Genomic DNA, 8,396 nt, shown 5'->3' with positions numbered 1-8,396 from the left:
GTAACTTGCCCTAGAACCTGTTCCTCCAGCCTTTCCAATGACCACCTGGACTTTCTAATCTCCCTTTATAAATCCCTTTTCATTTAAGTGGTTTAGACTTGTTTCTTTTGTCTACATCTAAGAATGCTGGGCTAACAAAAGTGGAATTCACCTAATAAAAGATGATTGAAGGGTGACATAACTAAAGAGAAGATCATCCTGAATTTCAGAAGAACACTGTGATTAAATACAAGACCTTTTATCAGGTAACTAACATGAGTGTCATTTCTGGGCAAAGCACTGAAGAGTTGGTGTGTGACCCAACAGCTCTCTCCTGTGACAGCAATCATGGGGGCTCATGTTCCAGATGACGCAGCTGCAGAATGTCAGATTTCCCATTAGCCCAGGAACTTGAGAGTCTGTGGCAGAGAGTTTCCCAGTGATCCAAATGAAACATGTAAAGTGATCAAAAAATAAATGTTGCCCTGGTTGGTGTGGCTAGGTTGGTTGAGCCTTGTCCCATGCTCCAAGAGGTCACCAGTTTGATTCCTGGTATGTCAGAGTTGCAGCCTGATCCCCTGGGGGCGGGGAGTACAGGAGGCAGCTGACCGATTTCTCCCTCCCTCCTTCCCTCCCTCCCTCCCTCCCTCCCTCCCTCCCTCCCTCCATCTTCCTTCCTCTCTCTGAAATCAGTAAAAAATATTTTTAAGAAAAAATAAATTAATAAATTTCTGTTATGTTAGGCCACTGAGATTTGGAAGTGAATTTGTTACTATAGAATAGCTTAACCTAGCCTGATCAATACACAATGGTATCTAAAATGGGATGTGTGATCAAAATACTTACATGTATAAGTTTGAAAGCCTTGTATGACTAGAGAACGTTTTATCTAATAAAAGTAAGTCAAATAAAGAATGGAGTAAAGATTTCTTGTTATTTTGCATCAAGTAATGATATCTGGGTTTGCCTGAAAGCAAAAACAAACAAAAAAATGTAACCCATTATGAAAAACCCTAAATATTTAATGATCTTAAAAACAACAACTAGATTATGCTCTTCCATTCTCACACAATAAAAAAATAGAATTTGTGATGCATATTAATTTTCTTACAATAGCCCCCAAAAGCAGTATGTAATAATAAAAAACATATATTTATTTATTGTTAAATTCTTGATTGTCTTCAGAGAAGTGTGAGAAAATTGCTAAATGGGAATCAAATAATTCTTTTATTTATTTATTTTTTATTGATTTTTAGAGAGAGAGAGAGGAAGAGGGAGCGAGATAGAAACATTGATGAGAGAGAATATCGATTGGCTGCCTTCCGCATGCCCCTCACTGGGGATTTGGGCCCACAACCTGGGCATGTGCCCTGACCAGGACTCGAACTCGCGACCTCTTGGTGCATGGGTCAATCAGCCACTGAGCCACACCAGCTGGGCTCAAATAATTCTTTTTTTTTATCCTCACCCGAGGACATTTTTGCATTCATCCTCAGACAGAGTGGGAGGGAGAGAGGGAAGAAGAGAGTGAGAAACATTGATGTAAGAGAGATACATCAAGTGGCTGCCACCCACATGACCCCAACTGGGGCTGGGGACAAACCACAACCGAGGTACGTGCCCTTAGCGGGAACCAAACCCGGGACTCTCCAGTCCATGGGCCGATGATCCAACCACTGAGCCAAACCAGCCAGGGCTCAAATAATTCTTAAGTCAAGTATTTCCACAGACAGATTTCAAACTATGAATGTAGTAAAGGAAAGAAGTTCACCATTACCCTCCCTATTGAACTGACTCATCTCTGACAATAGGCCTCATTGACCAGACCTTGAGGGTGTTCCCCCTTGGACTTACCCTTGGCAATGGAAAGTGTTCTCATAAACCCCTTGTCTCTCATCACGCCATGCCTTCTCTTCTACCATCAATGTGCTTCTGCTTACTTCTTTTTGCCCCTATGTGTTCCCCACCTTTCCTCTCCAGGAGTGACCCTTCCTCAACATTAGCAAGCCTTAGTCCTCCTCCCGTGTCCTGGAAATCCTCTCACTCCCTGCTGGGTCCTACGAATCACAACATGTCTTTCTTCCACCTGTTCCTGCTTCTGGATGGGAGAAGAGGGAAGGTTTATACCTGAAGGTGGAGATGTGGTCAGAAGAACATGGGCTGGCGAGATTTCTTTCTGTTTCTTCCTCTTCCTCCCTCTGCACTGGCCATCGATTAAAAGAAAATTCAGACATTTTGCATTAGATGCATCCATATACGGGAGTCATATTTCTCTTGCTGTTGTAACTTAGGAAATTATTAAACAAGTACCAATTTCCACCTAGCTTTGTGTAACATTGCAAAGCCCTTTCTTGTTAACTAGTTTTGGGACTAGCCATTGCCTTCTCGTAAAAGTGGAAGGAAAGGCAACCTCATCATACACGTAAAGTATCATGTATGTTTTAGCAGATGTCAGCAAATTGTGACTATGGCCTGTGAGCCAAATCTAGCCCAGCACCTGTTTTCTACGTGACTTTTAACTGGACATAGCCATGCCCATTACTGTCTATAACTGCTTCTGCTCTACAACAGCAAAGCTGAGTAGTTAACAACAGTCACCACATAGTCCACAAAGCTTAAAACATTTACTATCTTGTTCCTTATGGAAAAACTTTGTCAGCTCTGATATCGTGTATCACGTCTAAGAGGAAGAGAAGGCCACTTCAACCAAATGGATTCGTCTTAGCTGCTGCATTTAAGGTTTGGGGATAGTTTTTTTTCTTTTGAATAGGAAACTTAGGCTTTGGAGAAGTTAATCCTTCCATTTTTTCTCTTCCTAAACCTTCATTGTGGCTAAAAGAGTTGTCATATTTAAAATAGCAGAATCTAGCCCAGTCAGTGTGGCTCAGTAGTTGAGTGTTGACTCATAGACCAATAGGTTGCTGGTTTGATTCCTGGTCAGGGCACATGCCAGGGCTGCAGGCTTAATCCCCAGCAGGGGGCATGCAGGAGGCAGCCAATCGATGTTGATCTCTCTCACTGATGTTTCTATCTCTTTCTCTCCTTCTCCTTTTCTCTCTCTCTAAAATCAATGAAAACATTTTTTTTTTTTTCAAATTTTTATTGTTGGATGTAAAATGTATTACAGATGTTCCACATTTTTCCCCCATTGACCCCCTCCTCCCCACTCCCGGCCCCCTCCCACCTTTTCCCACACTATTGTCTGTGTCCATTGGTTATGCATATAAGTTCTTTGGTTTACTTCTTCCCACCCCCACCCCCAACCCCTTTCCCTTTGAGGTTTGTCAGTCTAGCAATGAATTTGTGCTTCTTAATCCCTTCACCTTTTTCACCCATTCCCCCAACCCCCCTCCCAACTGGCAACCAACAAAATGTTCTCTGTATCTATGAGAATGTTTCTGTTCTGCCTGTTCATTTTGTTTGTAGATTCCATTGTTGATAGATATGTATTCATTGCCATTTTGTTTGTTCATACATTTTATCTTTTTCTTCAAAAAGACCCTTCATCATTTCATATAATAACGGTTTGGTAGTAATGAACTCCTTTAACTTTTTCTTGTCTGGGAAAGTTTTTATATGTCCATCAATTCTAAATGACAGCTTTGCAGGATAGAGTAATTTTGGTTGTAGGTTCTTGGTTTTCATCACGCTGAATATTTCTTGCCACTCCCTTCTGGCCTGCAAAGTTTCTTTTGAGAAATCAGCTGACAGCCTAATGGGTACTCCCTTGTAGGTAACTAGCTGCCTTTCTCTTGCTGCTTTTAAGATTCTCTCTTTGTCTTGAACCTTTTGCATTTTGATGATGATGTGTCTTGGTGTGGGCCTCTTGGGGTTCATCTTGTTTGGGACTCTCTGTGCTTCCTGGACTTGTATGTCTGTTTCCTTCACCAAGTTAGGAAAGTTTTCTGCCATTATTGTTTAAATGAAATAAAATAGCAGAATCTATAAAATTAATATACTTTTCTCACTACTAAATGTTTAACCTAGGCAAGTTCATACGTGTAAAACCTTGAAGTTGTTCTTGACTCCCTCTCCTCATCTCTCTATTCATATCCACTGGTCATCGAGTTCTATTGATTCTACCTCCTAAACGTCTCCTACATTAATCCCCCTTTCTCTATTCCCAGTACCCTATTTGAAGCCTTCAGCTCGAATCTGAATTATGCCTGATCTACATCAATGAACTCCTACTCTCCTGGCCTTCAAGCCATCCCGCTCCATATAAGTCATTCTCATTATATGCATCGTGCCCACCCACTGTCCAGTAAATCACTCACCATGTATACATGATCTCCCTTATTCATGGAATATAATGCATATAACAGTCTGAGAAATAGGGTAGACCCAGAAACATGAAAGTAGGGTACAGACTGACAGTCCCCAGAAGAAGGGGGGGGAGGGAGGAGGGAAGAGATAAACCTCAGAACTTATATGCATGTATGCATAACCAATGAACATGGACAACAAAGCTGGGGACGGGGTGGGGGAGATGAGGAGGAGGGTGTCAATGAGGTAAAAAAGGAGACACGTCTGTAACAAAAATAAAATTAAAAAAATAAATAAATAAAATACAAAAATACATAAATAAAAAAAAATTGAGCCCTTAAAAAAAAGTCACACATGGACTTTATTAGTAATAGAGCTAATATTGATTGCTAACTCATTCTTCTACCTGCAAGTGAGCGAATCCTAATAATATGACCCCACAGAATGCAGTCATGGCAGACCTCCCTGTGAGGGCAGAATGCCCGCCCTCGTGATCCTTAGTGTGGAGCAAGGGGGCAGAATAGACACATGCAGCAGGCAGGCAGAGCTCCAGCAGGAAGAAGGCGGGAGAAGGTGCAGGAGCCTGCTGGCATCATCTCGCACTGCCTGACAAGTTCTGGGAGGAGCAGATGATAGTGAGGAAAGACCAGGACCAGGGAGGTTACCAAGAAGTCTCAGGAAAGAAGATTCCCTTCCACCAACATTTCCCAGATTTTTGTTCTCTTACCCCATTAAGCTTAACCATGAGCTAGTGATGTGGCTGCCCTCCCTGGGAGACAAGGTTGACAATCTAGCTGGGAATCCCAGCCCCACTGTCAAAAGATTATTCTCCTAACACCAACCACAGCTCTTTCTGGGATGCTGATAGGCAGTTTTATTTTTAACTCCGGGAGGGTCATGAAAGGTTTGACAATGAGGTAAAATAACAACATAAACATATTTCAATCATAAAAATGTCATCAACATACAACGTCCCAAAGTTGAATATTTACTGCCTTTTTAAATGGATTTTCCTAGGAGGAAATTAAAGTTAAAAATTAAATTTCATGCAAATTAATCCAAAGATTTTAGAGGTCAAAAGAATTAAAGTTCAAAATCATATTCTCTTGCACTTGTGAGTTGAAGATCCATAAATTCAAGTCCAAACTTTATCCTCTCCAGTTTCTTATTTTTGTCCACTTTCAGCTAAAAGGGTCTTTTCTATCAGGTAGAGCTAAGCTGTCTTTGGTCGCTAAACCTGGGCTGTCTTCTACAGAATAGATATAAGTGCTTTAGGGAGCATACTGAATGCATCTCCAGTATGTCCTCTGTTTGAAGACTCCAAGACTTACCAGAACACAAAAGACTATCACAACACTGGCCCCAACTCACCAAATCTAGGAAACAGCTCAATTTTGTAATTATAAGTAAAATTATGCGTCCAGAGCCCAGAGTTAGTGTCACTAGTGACCCTAATAGAGATTCGGTGGTACTGAATGAAAGGAAACCTCTTCATGATGCCAGTGAGTTCAGGCTAGCTATCTGAAGTTCAGTTTCTGAATTACACTGAGTCAGGATCAATCTCCCATCTGGTAGTTAATTTTGACACCAGGCATCCACATACTGTGGCGGGGGTGGGGTGGTACTGGGGATATGCACATAGCCTTCTTTCTAAGATAGTAGCATTAGAGGCATTACAATCTTCTTGCAAAGTTAGAAATTTGTGTTGGTGGCAGGTCAAATAACCGGCAGGTCAGGTCAAATAACCGGCAGGTCAAATAACCAGGCTTTTTTTTTTTTTTTTTTTTTTAATGTGCTCCTACCTTTCTAGTTATTAATAATCTCTAATTTTCCATTTTTCCTTTTAGCTCCATGTTCCTGGCATTCTGTTGCTGAACCGAATGTGGACCTCACAAACAGCCCATCAGCAGGCCTCTTTGGTCCCTGGTCATAGAGGGTGCTTTCCATTGCCTCTTGCTATGGAATTGCTTAGAACAGGGGTGGGGAACGACCAGCCCATGGGCCATAAAGGCCCACGAAATCAATACCAGCTGACATCACACCTCACCAAATTAGCCTGAGCACATATAGCAGGCTAGTTTTTCTTTCTTTCCTTCTTTCTTTCCTTCTTTCTTTCTCTTTCTCTCTCTCTCTCTCTCTCTCTCTCTCTCTCTCTCTCTCTTTCTTTTTTCTGAAAGGGGAGAGGGAGAGGGTAGCAGGCTAATTTTTAAGTTGATAATTTTGTATGGCCCACGGATAATCTCTCTAGAAAAGAGATTTTCACCTAGTTGTCACCTAGTTGATTCAGCTGAAGAATTACTCTTAGCAGATTCCTGAACTGAATTACTGTTGATGATTTAAGCTTGTGTTTCTCACGGTCTATGGGAATCTGTTCCTCTCCACTGGGTTCCTTGATTCACTGTCCTTCCTCCACTTTTAAATATTCCAGGCCAGGGATAGCAGTTATTTCTGGGACATCTTTAACTACTTTAATTAAAGTACTAGTATGTGCTTCTAGTGCTTCATTTCCCTCTACTGTTACCCTCCTCCTTCCAGAATGACTCAGTTAATTTCTAAAAGTTTAACCTACTTCTTAAATTGATTACTTTCCTTATCAAACACACAAAGGGCTGGAATGAAGGGCCTTTCAAATTTTTCTCTTTGCCTTCTAAACCAGAAAGTAGATGGTCTAGCATGTGCCTCTAGGTGTTTGAAGCATAGAAGTCCACCTTGGTGAGACATATGATGTCAATAAATTCTAAGGCTACTAAAAGCTACGTTTTCAAACAAAAGTCTTGGCCACTTTTTCCTACCCATGTCGGATAGTCCCACCTGGAAGATATTATTCCATCAACCCAACAGCCTCTCTGGGCCTAGAAATAGTTGATTAATGTTAGAATGCCAATTCCCTAAATTTCTCCAACACGTGCCCTAAAGGCACAGGCAAAACCTGCTTGCCACCTGCAACAACTGTCTGTCTCTGAATCTTACCCATATAACAATTATTTGAGTATTTTGTGCTTTTCCACTTTCAAATCCATCCAGAGTCTTTGTGACCACTTGGTATAACTATCCAGTCTTCAAAAGATTGTTCCCCAATTGCTCTTACTGTGCATTGTTCATCTCCTTTTGGAGGGCCTCTCCATTCGCTCCCGGATCTGGCTTCTTGCAGGCAGTGGGGATTAATTCAGTCAGAGGTCTTACCTCCTTTCATTTGCTTTTGTTTGTTTGTTTGCTTGCTTGCTTTTTTGGTTAATCCTCACCTGAGGATATTTTTCCTTTGAGTTTTAGATAGAGAGGAAGGGGAGGGGGGGAGACAGAGAAACATTGATGTGAGAAGATATATCAATTGGTTGCCTTCCACACGACCCCGACCAAGGCCAGGGGCTAAACCTGCAACCCAGCTACATGCCCTTAACCAGGAATCAAACCTGCAACCCGTTGGTCCATGGGCCAGTGCTCTATGTGCTGAGACAAACTGGCCAGGGCTTCATTTGGTTTTTAATGGGCCCAGTCACCTACTGTTGAATCAGCAATAATTAAAACATCACCTTTTCTAATATCCTCTTTACAATTAGACCTGAGTACACTTCCTATCCCTTTTGTGCATATCCACCCTTGTCTCCAAGAGCTCATACTGGTCTTCCTATATGTCCAGTCTCTACACTAAGCACTCATTCTACTTCTGCAGTGGACTGAACGCATTCTTCCAAATTCGAGTTAAATCCTAACACCCAATTAGATGTATTTGGAGGTAGGGTCTTGGGGGTTGATTAAGTCCTGAGAGTGGCATTCTCATGACTGGATTAGGCTCTTATAAAAGAGACCCCAGAGAGCTCCTTGTCCCTTCCATCATGTGATGTTACAGCGAGAAGACAGCTGTCTGTGATCAGTGTCTATGAACCAGGCACCGAATCGGCCGGCACCTTGACCTTGGATTTCCCAGCTTCCAGAACTGTGAGAAATGAATTTCTGTGGTTTATAAACTACCCAGTTTATGGTATTTTGTCATACCCAAATGGACTAAGAGAGTTTCCTAAGAAAAGTTTACACTCCCTCTAGATAATCATCTTTTCTTCCTTTACTTTGATTTTATTCTTCCACTTCCCTTACTCTTATAGTCAGGCTGATGCATAACTTTCAGATTCCTCCAATTCCTCCTTGTTTTCCTG

This window comes from Molossus molossus, unplaced genomic scaffold, assembly GCF_014108415.1.
Source record: "Molossus molossus isolate mMolMol1 unplaced genomic scaffold, mMolMol1.p scaffold_m16_p_5, whole genome shotgun sequence".
NCBI lineage: Eukaryota > Metazoa > Chordata > Mammalia > Chiroptera > Molossidae > Molossus > Molossus molossus.
This window is presented reverse-complemented; position numbering follows the sequence as displayed.